The sequence below is a fragment of the Filicampus tigris genome, chromosome 10 (assembly GCF_054856515.1).
Source record: "Filicampus tigris isolate MCC_2025a chromosome 10, RoL_Ftig_1.0, whole genome shotgun sequence".
Lineage (NCBI taxonomy): Eukaryota > Metazoa > Chordata > Actinopteri > Syngnathiformes > Syngnathidae > Filicampus > Filicampus tigris.
The window spans coordinates 7,423,174-7,434,104 of record NC_141226.1 but is presented as its reverse complement, the minus strand read 5'-3'; positions in this window follow the sequence as shown (position 1 = coordinate 7,434,104).

Genomic DNA, 10,931 nt, shown 5'->3' with positions numbered 1-10,931 from the left:
CAAGACGATGTAACAATGATCCGATGTTAAAATGGGCTGCCAGTGTCACCTGCAGGATTAGACCCTGACTGGTGTTTATTCAAAATTGAAATATTGCACTTATGTAATAATTTGAAGTTCACTGGTTAGAGTCGAGACAAGTTTCTTCAGGAACATTTTCCTCGTCGCTTGCAAGACGAAATCAAACTTCCCTATGGTAGGGCAAAACACTCACATGATGTTGTTTGATTAAAAAATATATTTTTGCCTCATAACTTGTTTTCCACTTATGGTTTTCTGTTTCATATTATTTAAAACAGATTACATTAATTTGACAATAATTAAAATTCCATATCATGTTTTACATCTTGACAGTACTTTAAAGTAGGGGTCACATGGGCAATTTGACCAATCATAGTTGCATTTTCTGTGACGTCATGTGGTAACATGGGCTACACGGCCAATCGGGTTCATTAAGACTCTATTTAACATGTTTTGGTTCAAGCAGCGGTAGGCAGCTTAAGTGACAAGCTGCACTTTTATTCAAACTTATTTTGTTTTCACTCTGCATGAATTACGGTTCATATTAAATCCCGTGTATGTGTGAACTTGTAGGACTCCTCTACCGTAAACAAACCCGCGAATCAATTGTGTGTGTCCTGGTGAGTCGCTGGTGAGGACTGGTGAAGTGTCCTTCCTCCATTGCGGACAACAACGCCTAACCAAATAGTGAATATTTAGTTGTGCAAACCTCTCGGGTTTCCTCATTTGGCCATGTCGGCCTATAGGAAATGGACATGAGCAGTGGTGTCGCCAGTCTCCTTTTACTTGGGTGTGTGCCCCTGTATTAATGAGCTGTGCCCCAGTATCAGGCTTGGACTGGTCATCGGGCTGGCCGGTCCGGCCAGAGCGGGAAGAAAAAGAATGCTGCACGGGTGTTAATATGTCGCAGCTGGCCACAGTGGCTGGCCACATTTACATGCAGTCAGTATTCGGGTTAATGTCAAAATTCTAATTTCTGAAACATTCAGAATAACCCATTTACATCAATGAGCGGTGAGTTAGTCCCGCATTTGAATACTGATCATGTCATACGGACGTCATCACGAAAATAGAGTTATATCTGCTTGTTACTTTATACCGTCAATAAAACACATTATATTCATGCCACTCAACACAGGAATAAAGCAATCTGCTTCCGCCTTGCTCCAAAAGTCTGCTTGTGCGCAACGTGTCCGAGCTTTGGCACGATTGTTTACATCTGCTTGTGTAATTCCGGGGATTTACACGCCAGACGCACGCACTTAAACACGTGTATTTGTGTCTATATACACATTGTGTCATTGTGAGGCAAAAAATTATGTGAATAATTGAGAAATCAATGTATCAAGGGACGGCACGTCCGCCTCACAGTTCAGAGGTCGTGGGTTCAATCCGGGCCCCGGCCTCCCTGTGTGCAGTTTGCATGTTCTCCCCGTGCCTGCGTGGGTTTTCTCCGGATACTCCGGTTTCCTCCCGAATTCCAAAAACATGCATGGTAAGTTGAATGGACTCTCTAAATTGCCCCTAGGTGTGATTGTGAGTGCGGATGTTTGTCTCTGTGTGCCCTGCGATTGGCTGGCAACCAATTAAGGGTGGATGGATGGATGTATCAAGGCTCGCCATGGCGAGGATGCGGCGCAATACAAGTTCTTACTGTACTACAAAGACCAAGATTCCTTGCAGTTGAGCATACAGTATGCAGAGTGTCCCGTGCAATCATGGTATCCCGATCGGCGTTTATTTGTGCACATATTCGGTTTAGAAAAGGGGAAAACAAGGTCCTGATATTCGAAATTTGAAAAACCCGAATATGGACATATTCGCGTTATTGCGCTCTTTTACATGGCTTTCAAAAACCTGAATACTGCCAAATATTCAGGTTTTTAAAAGGGTTATTGACTGCAAGTAAACATAGTCAGTGTTTCCCTACATTCATTCATTTGAAACCTGCTGGTGGGTCCCACCTCCGACAGTTGACTGATATTGGTGCATAGCAACGATTCAACTTTAAAAAGTCATCGTAATGACACGTTCGGCATCGGATAGCCCCCTACTTGCGAGCTTGTTGGGAAAATGTCAAAACAAGACTGTAGGAACCAAACCTATCAATGTTTGAAACGTTTGGCAAACCAGCCAGTTGTCCAAGTTTCAAAATGAAGACAACATCCACGCACATAGACATTGTACATTCATTCATTCATTCATTATCCATACCGCTTATCCTCACAAGGGTCGCGGGCGTGCTGGAGCCTATCCCAGCTGTCTTTGGGCAGTAGGCGGGGGACACCCTGAATTGGTTGCCAGCCAATCGCAGGGCACACAGAGACAAACATCCGCACTCACAATCACACCTAGGGGCAATTTAGACAGTCCAATCAACTTACCATGCATGTTTTTGGAATGTGGGAGGAAACCGGAGTACCCGGAGGAAACCCACGCAGGCACGGGGAGAACATGCAAACTCCACACAGGGAGGCCGGAGCCGGGATCGAACCCACGACCTCTGAACTGTGAGGCGGACGTGCTAACCAGTCGACCACCGTGCCGCCCGACATTGTACATAATCTTGTCAAATATTTTCTATTGTTGCCACTACCTCCTGGTGAAAACATCTAGAACTGAATGCAAGAATGGTATGACTGTATGCATGGGTACTGAAAATAAATTCCTTACTTTCAGGAAAATTGTTAGCATCTTAAAGACAATAAGGCTTTTAGTTTGACCACAAATGTTATGACTATGGGTTTTGATGATTACCTGAATTTGTTTAAAATAGAGAAGGATTTGTTCACTGTTATTGGTGTGTCTGACCTGATTGTATTATTGGCATGATGGTCAGTTTTCACATGAGGTATTTTTTCCCCACACGGTATAGTGTTGGCATGAACACTCATTAGTGTTAATGTAAACACTCAATAGTGTCATTATGACTGCACTGTCAACACTATATTTTGTTGCACACACTACTGGAAGCTGGACATTCAACACTTTTGTAAATATGCTACATTAATACCTGGTAGTGTGGACACATATAGACACTTTGGTGGAGTTAAATTTAACACCCTAGGTGTTGAATTAACACCAGCAGATTTGCAGTGTATTCAGTACTCAGCTTGACATGCTAAGCTTCCGTGTTAAGCTTTTGACTTTTTTTTTTTTACACTTTGCCACAGTTTAAAGAATAATATCACTTGAAAGAATCATCACATTATTCGTGTAACACAATAAAAGCAGAATGAGCCTAAAAGTAGCACAATAACCTTGGCATGCTTAAAAGAATTCACTAAACTGTCTTGACTTTATCCAACTGAGTTGATCCACTGTAGGAGTGTGAGTTATCGCTTCACACTTACAATATAAGGCCAGACATCCAGATGAACTGTACAGTTTGGTTCCCATATATACCGCTGGGCCTAATGCATACAAAGCTGTACAGTAGATAAGATAACACTCAGTGTTTTAAAGGACAGTGCAAATTTACTTTAAGAGCGGTATTTATTCGGTACACATTAGCTATATACATCAATTGGCCACGACATTATGACCACTTGCACAGTTGAATGAGATCCAACACAGGAACCGCATGAAAATTAAATTATACTGTAGTTGTAGTTGGCGGTACAGCTTCACTGCATCATTCTTTGAGATGTTTCTGCACAATTTTGAAATTGCTCTTTTATTGTCTGTAATGAATCAAACATAGACGTCCATGCTTCTTCAATACTCACCTCAGTATCTGCACATAGACAATGCAAAACGTCTTCATTGGCGGTGAACAATTTTGATGTCACAAAATCTCACTTACTTCCAACCATGCATACACTGGCTTCAATGCATGTGCTTTGACGTGTGGTTTTCTCTGGCCTGCTTTTTACGCACTGTGGGTGACTCACCGAGGCTTAGAAACGCTTTGATGAATGTCAGAATTCTAATGGGATTGGAAATCATATGTGCTGTGCTGTGCTGTGCTGATCTAGGTAAGTTAGAGGAATTTGTTTGCAGCACTCAACTGACTAGGGTCAATGTCTTCTCATCTGACTGTTGATTTACTTACACGGTACGTGGCTCTTGAAATGTTTAGGTTAAAAGACAAATGTTAATATTTAGCTAAAAAAATAAATAAATAAAAGCTCTGTGTGTTATACTTCACCACGTATGCACAACAGTACCTCACTTGACAAGTACGAGCACAGAAGTTGAGGTGCTGTGACTAATATTGAATTCTTGTAAAATACGTCTTTATTTATAAAGTGCTTTCACAACAGCTGCAGCTGTAACAAAATATTTTACAGAACGTACTGTATAAAAACATTAACAATAATACAACAGAATACATAACATAAAAGCTTGTGTCCACCTTCCCGAATCTTGTAAATCTGTACAAATTTTAGCATGCTTGACTGTTCCCCTTAAAAAGTTACACACTTCATCCGTAGTAAAATGACTGAAACTGACTCATACAGCTGAGCCCCAAATTTTTCATCCATCCAGTGACATGCAGGGCTCTGGCGATGCCAGGAGCCAAGCTCTTGATTCTGTGCCCCAAAGACCCAAGTATAAGGCTAATACTGAGACATATTATTCATAAGGAAGACAACTTTGAATATGCTAACCTAGAGACCGATAGCTGGCAAAAATCAAACTGTATGAAAAGCACGCTGTTGACTTGAGGAAACGCAGAAACAAACATCCATGATGGAAGCGCCTCATACATCATGCACAACTGTAACCCGAAATTTTTCACTTGAAAGTGAAAGAAAAACATCTGTAGAATGCAGCTCTATCACATAAACAGTGTAATACTGTAAGTGCATTTTCTCAGGTCACCTTGAAAAACAAGTCTCAATTTATGTTCCCAAGAAAAATAGTCCTAGCCATGAATGTGACACCTGGACAACACATTTAAAACTGGGGTCGGATATTCTTGTAAGATTGACGACATCAATATGACAGTCCATCAGCCGATTGTGCAACATGGAAACCTGCTTCACGTCAGCATATCATCAGCCGTGCCCATAACTCAGCAGTGCAGTCGAACACGGCCGCTGGCATGAAGGTTGTTCAAAAACACCAAACGCTCACAAATAAATGTATGCAGAACGTCTGATCTTCCGATGTTTTTATCTGATGCGAACGACCTCAGAAATTCTTAACACATACCGTATGACGCACAAACTTGGCGTGAGGAAAGCATCCATTTAAATCCTCTCATCCATTACTCTTTTTAAATGATTCACAAGGCATAACATAGAGAGACTCGGTTTGCTGCCGTGAAACATACCTTATTCATCACCTCACACTCATTATGGGGAGACTGGGCCAACGGCAAATTGTGAAATTCCAAAAGGAGGATTTTGCTCTTGAAAAAGAGATTAAGAAGTGTTTTGTTTTTTATGGATTTGATTGATGTTCCTAACTTTTGCAATCCCACACAGAGAATGTAGCTCTGGCTGACTGCGTTGTTGTATGGCCGCTTCTCGTCTCTGAGCCGCTGGGCGACATGATCGTCATCATTATCATTGTCAAATGGGTTTGTATCATGATAACATACTTGAACGCAAGGTCAAGTGTACACGTGTGAATAGAGCCCACTTTATCATCATTAGTTGGCGGACTGATGGAAAATTTGCCGCATTGAGTGTGCGTATTCAAACGTGCAGATATTTCAATTTCACAAATTAACTTTCACAGCTAGAGGAACAAAAAGAGCAATAATCAATGGATACAAAGGGATATGGAAATGACAGGGGATAGCAAATATGGCCATGCATTTAAAACTGGGTGTGTACCCTCCCAGCATCCCGCTGTTTGCAAAGATATCACACTCTGGCAGTCGGTACACAGAGAGCAAAGGAGTAAAAAGGGAAGTCTGCAATCTTTCACTTATTTATCACTTTGGTGACGCAGCTCAGTGACAAGCGCGGTCCTGCGCATGTGAGGCAACAGCTGCAACATAAATGCTTCCCAAACTCACAGTAGGGAGGGGGCGAGCCATTCATAAAGTGTTGGCATGCAGTATAAAAGCTTGTATGCAAATTAGTGTTTTTTTATATGCATTTGACTAAGATTCAACCTGCGTAAGTCGTTTTGCCCAATACCAGCTGAGATAATGAGTTCGATCACGGAAAGATTGTAAACCAGCCGCATGGAACGGCAATAATAATTGATATAATGACAAAGTCACATAAATGCAGTGCTATAATCTTTATTTAACAAATTAGCCTCTTAGGTGTGACAGTGCATTCAGATTACCAAGAAATACAAAGGAGAAGAAAAAGAACAGTAGAAGAAGAAATACCGGGTAGAAGATAGGATAACTGTTCGCTTACCATAGTGGGGTAGCAAGCTCTTATTGTATGTGTTGTGGTAAATGTGGTCAATAAGACAACACCTAATTTTTAGCAATTAATAGGGAGTCCACAATGGGTTTTTTTCATTTCGTCTGTTTATTTATTTTTTTGTAGTATCATTGGGGAAGAACAGAGTAGTAACATAAAAACATTAAATGTTTGGAGTAAGGTAGATTATTTTTGTAATGCATTCGGACTAAAGATTTTGCACATTTTTACAGTTTTGATGATTACTCAATTACTACTGCACTGCTACTATTACTACAGTTGCTTTTTAAACCATTTTGTCATCCTGTCTAAGGTATCTTTGTTCAGTTACATACCGGTAATTATTTAAGTGTATGGCTGCCATTTTACTTATTTCATGTGTTAAAGTTCTTTCTTTTTTCCTTCTTTCTTTCTTGCTTTCTTTTTTAATTTATTCTACGTGAATTTATTCGTCCCTAGATCACCGGTGTCAAACGTAAGGTTCGGGGGCCAGATCCGGCCCGCAACATCATTTTATGTGGCCGGCGAAGGCAAATCATGTGTCGACTTCTTTTCTTGTAAATTGTCTTCACTTTTAAAAACACTAAGATATGAGATATTGCAAACATTTTTTCAGCCCAATCTCTCCTTTAAAATTATTTGACAAAAAGTTGAACAAACAATCCTTGTGATTTCAAAACTAGTTAACCACATCAATTTGTAGTGTATATGTGGTAATATAAGACGATATATTTATAAGGGTTCAAGTCATAATGGCCCTCTGAGTCAAACCTTAACTACGATGTGGCTCGCAACAAAAATGACTTTAACACCCCTGGCCTTGAGCTTCTGCAACCTTCAGCTCCTCCCACAGTTGATGAGCTAATGAGAGGAGGACTGTTGTGTAAATCGACCGATTTTTGAATTTTTCGAAACGATTGGATTCTTTGTAATCCTTAAAAGGGACATTTCTTTGTAAATATTCTTGGCAGAAATAAAAATATATTGGCCCGCTCCAGCACATGTGTGCTCTATAGCACACAAAGTCTGCCAAGGTATGATTGGGTGAGTCTGGTGTGGAAGCACTTGAGAGCCCTGACCTCAAACTCATCAAACATATTTGGGATGCAGTAGCTCGTGCGTTCCTTTTCCTCTAACGTAGGTGACCTCACAAGATTTGGCAGAGACTCCAAGCCTTTTGTCCCACTGCCCTACATGCTGCTGGTCTGACAATTGACACGTTGTACAAACAGTCACATTCGGGCCATGTAAATATGCCTGACTTGACTCCTCTGCTTGGTCTGGTGTTGGCACTAACACTTGTAAAGCAACAACTTTAAATTATTATTCATAAGAATACATATTGGCAACATTTCAATGAATAGCTTTACATTCTCCCATGTTTCTAGGTTTTCATTTTGATATATTGTCACTAAAATACACAATCAACATGTTGAGCTAAACGTGCATTGTTTGATATGATGAACCATAAATATCTACAAATTAATGTAACATATTTCAGTTTTCTGTCTCTGCATGATGACCGAGTGGTTAGCAGTGGTAGGACATTGTGATAATCCAAGAATGTTGTAGGAGTGACCATTTGTAAATAAACACTTGCAGAGATTTATAGATATCAAGAGTTGCATATTGGTATTCATCTGTTTCCAGCATTCATCATTGTTGGTAGCTATTGTGAGAACTCATTAACATAATCAGTATCTTCACATGAATATCATTACTGATTAATAAATAATAGATATAATTAAAGGCGATGTGAGTATATTTTTCTTTTAGAAGTGTGTATCAAATCGGTAGCCCTTCACATTAATCAGTATCAGTAAGAATTACTGTATCTCTTAGTTTCAAAAAGGTTGGTGTGTCCTTAGATGACAGGTGAGTTCTGTGTATGTTCTCAGTCATGCAGGTCATGGTAATCTGCAATGGTTGAATCATTGCCCTTAGGTGTGAAAGTGAGTGTGAATGGTTATTTGTCTATTTGTGGCATGTGGTTGGATGACGACCAGTCCATAGTGTACCCTGTCTTTTGCCTTAAGTCATCTTGGGTAGACTCCAGCAAACCAGCGACCCTAATGAGGATAAGCAGTACATAAAAGCTCCCACTGTACAAACTCTGTTTATGCTTACTCTCATCTTTTGACAGCAGAGACAGTATTGGACATGGGAAGTAATTTGTGACATCATGTTGTTATTTCAAACCTGGAGTGGGAGTAGTTATTCTGTATTTCAGGAAGAGGTTATAAACCTTTTCCTCCAAAAGTGGGTAGAGTATGACAGGTCGTCCTCGTTTGACGACGCAATGAACATTTTAAGGTGCATGAACAAATATGCGCTTTGTCCTCACTAGTAAATGACTGTGTCTTACTAGGAGCCGAACATTTTTTTTTTTCATTTCTTCCACAACCATATTGGATAATATCACAATGAAGTGCTTTTGGTGTCATCATCAGAATCACTCAGTCATCATGAAATTGTAAAAGAATAATGAAACTTGTGGTCTTATTATAAGTGGCCAAACATTTGCACAGAGTACAATGACTCATAAAATATGGTTGTTTAACATGTCCACTCTGTCATAGCTGAATAACAATTGAAATATTCATTCATTCATTCATTATCCATACCGCTTCTCCTCACAAGGGTCGCGGGCGTGCTGGAGCCTATCCCAGCTGTCTTTGGGCAGTAGGCAGGGGACACCCTGAATTGGTTGCCAGCCAATCGCAGGGCACACAGAGACAAACATCCGCACTCACAATCACACCTAGGGGCAATTTAGAGAGTCCAATCAACTTACCATGCATGTTTTTGGAATGTGGGAGGAAACCGGAGTACCCGGAGGAAACCCACGCAGGCACGGGGAGAACATGCAAACTCCACACAGGGAGGCCGGAGCCAGGATCGAACCCACGACCTCTGAACTGTGAGGCGGACGTGCTAACCAGTCGACCACCGTGCCGCCCCCAATTGAAATATATATTTTTTAAATTCGAAAAATATACAGTACAGTCATCTTGCTAACTGAATAATGTTGCATAAAATGCTAACATTAGCCAAACATGTCCACCCTGTCATTAAGCTCTCGTTTTGCAGTTTGTATGTACACTATCTGCTTAAAAAAACTAATAATAATAATCATCATCATTATAATAAAAGTCGGACTCTTTTATATTGTCCAACATGAATTTCTATAAGACATCATCTATTTAGTAGAAAGTTAAATGGAAAGCTCAGATTTTAGAGGCTGAAATTGGGACGTCTCAAGGCCTGTGCACACCCAGGCCCAGCCACGGCTTCGCCCCTGTGTCAAGTCTCCTCTACAGGTAGAGCACTTTATTTTTGAACAATCTTTCCTTTATTGTTTTTGTCAAGTACAAAATGACCTTGTAAATATCATATGAAATTCAAGCCTGTTGCATTTCCTTTCTGTTGCAGCCACATCTTTTGCTGCATTGCATCTTTAGATACATTCTAACCATGGATAAGAATCTCACTTTTCTATTTATCTTACTTACGATAAGTTCGGTACTTATCGTATCTGATGTTTTTGTTCTGTTTTTATTTTCACAAGTCTTGGGACTAATTGGCTAACTCATAAATATTACCAAATACTATATATAGACAGAGAGAATGCTAGAGAAAAAACAAGGGCAGGTTCGGAATCAACGCAAAAAAAATCGATGAAATTTTATTTGCTTCTCTCATTAAAAAAATGTAGTAAAAATTGTTGACCAGTGCTATTAATGCTAAGTTTGCTAATATGTAAAATGTATCAAATTAAATTGCAGACATTATACACTTAAATTGCAGGCACTGAGTGGACACTTCAGTTCCCATGCATCTTGAGACTTGTTATTGATTTTCGCGTGACAGATGAGGTCAGAGAGTGGAGCAGGATCAACCTCATCATGGCAGATGGAGAGTTGTCCGCCCAAATCCAACAGGGTGGAAGCTGAAGGAAGTAAGCAGGCTGCATATTGCAATCGAGTCCTGCGGGACCATAACCTGGTAGTGGTATCAGAGTGATGCAGCACTGCAGTACCATCGCACATTACTGGCCGGAATCAATCAAATGTGAATATCTCATTATGGACGCCAGAGATATAAATACACACGACAGGCTTCATCTATCAACGTGGAAGAGAGAAGTGCCTTACCTGACACTTTCAATAATTACCTGACACTTTCAATAACAACACTATGTACTATTATTCGAGTCATGTGTGAGGTTAGCGAACCCAAGTGAATAGCAAGGATATCTGCAACTCACATTCACAAGCACGTAATATAAAAATGTGACTAAGGCTGTCATTAACCAACGCACCTCCAGTTTATCGTTTATAGTATGGTCTAATATTGTTTTTCTTGCAAATATTTACTGTAATTGTGACTTTACTACTGTGTTACTCCAGCGCGTTCCGATTTACGTACAGGGTTTAGGTTACATCATTTTTTTTCCCCACCAGGTAACTTCGTCGTAAACACCACGTGCCCTTATTTCTTTCAACTGGGAAGTGCTGCCATCTTCTGGTCAGTCATATTTACTGGGAAACTGGCAGTTTTCTAATTGGCTGC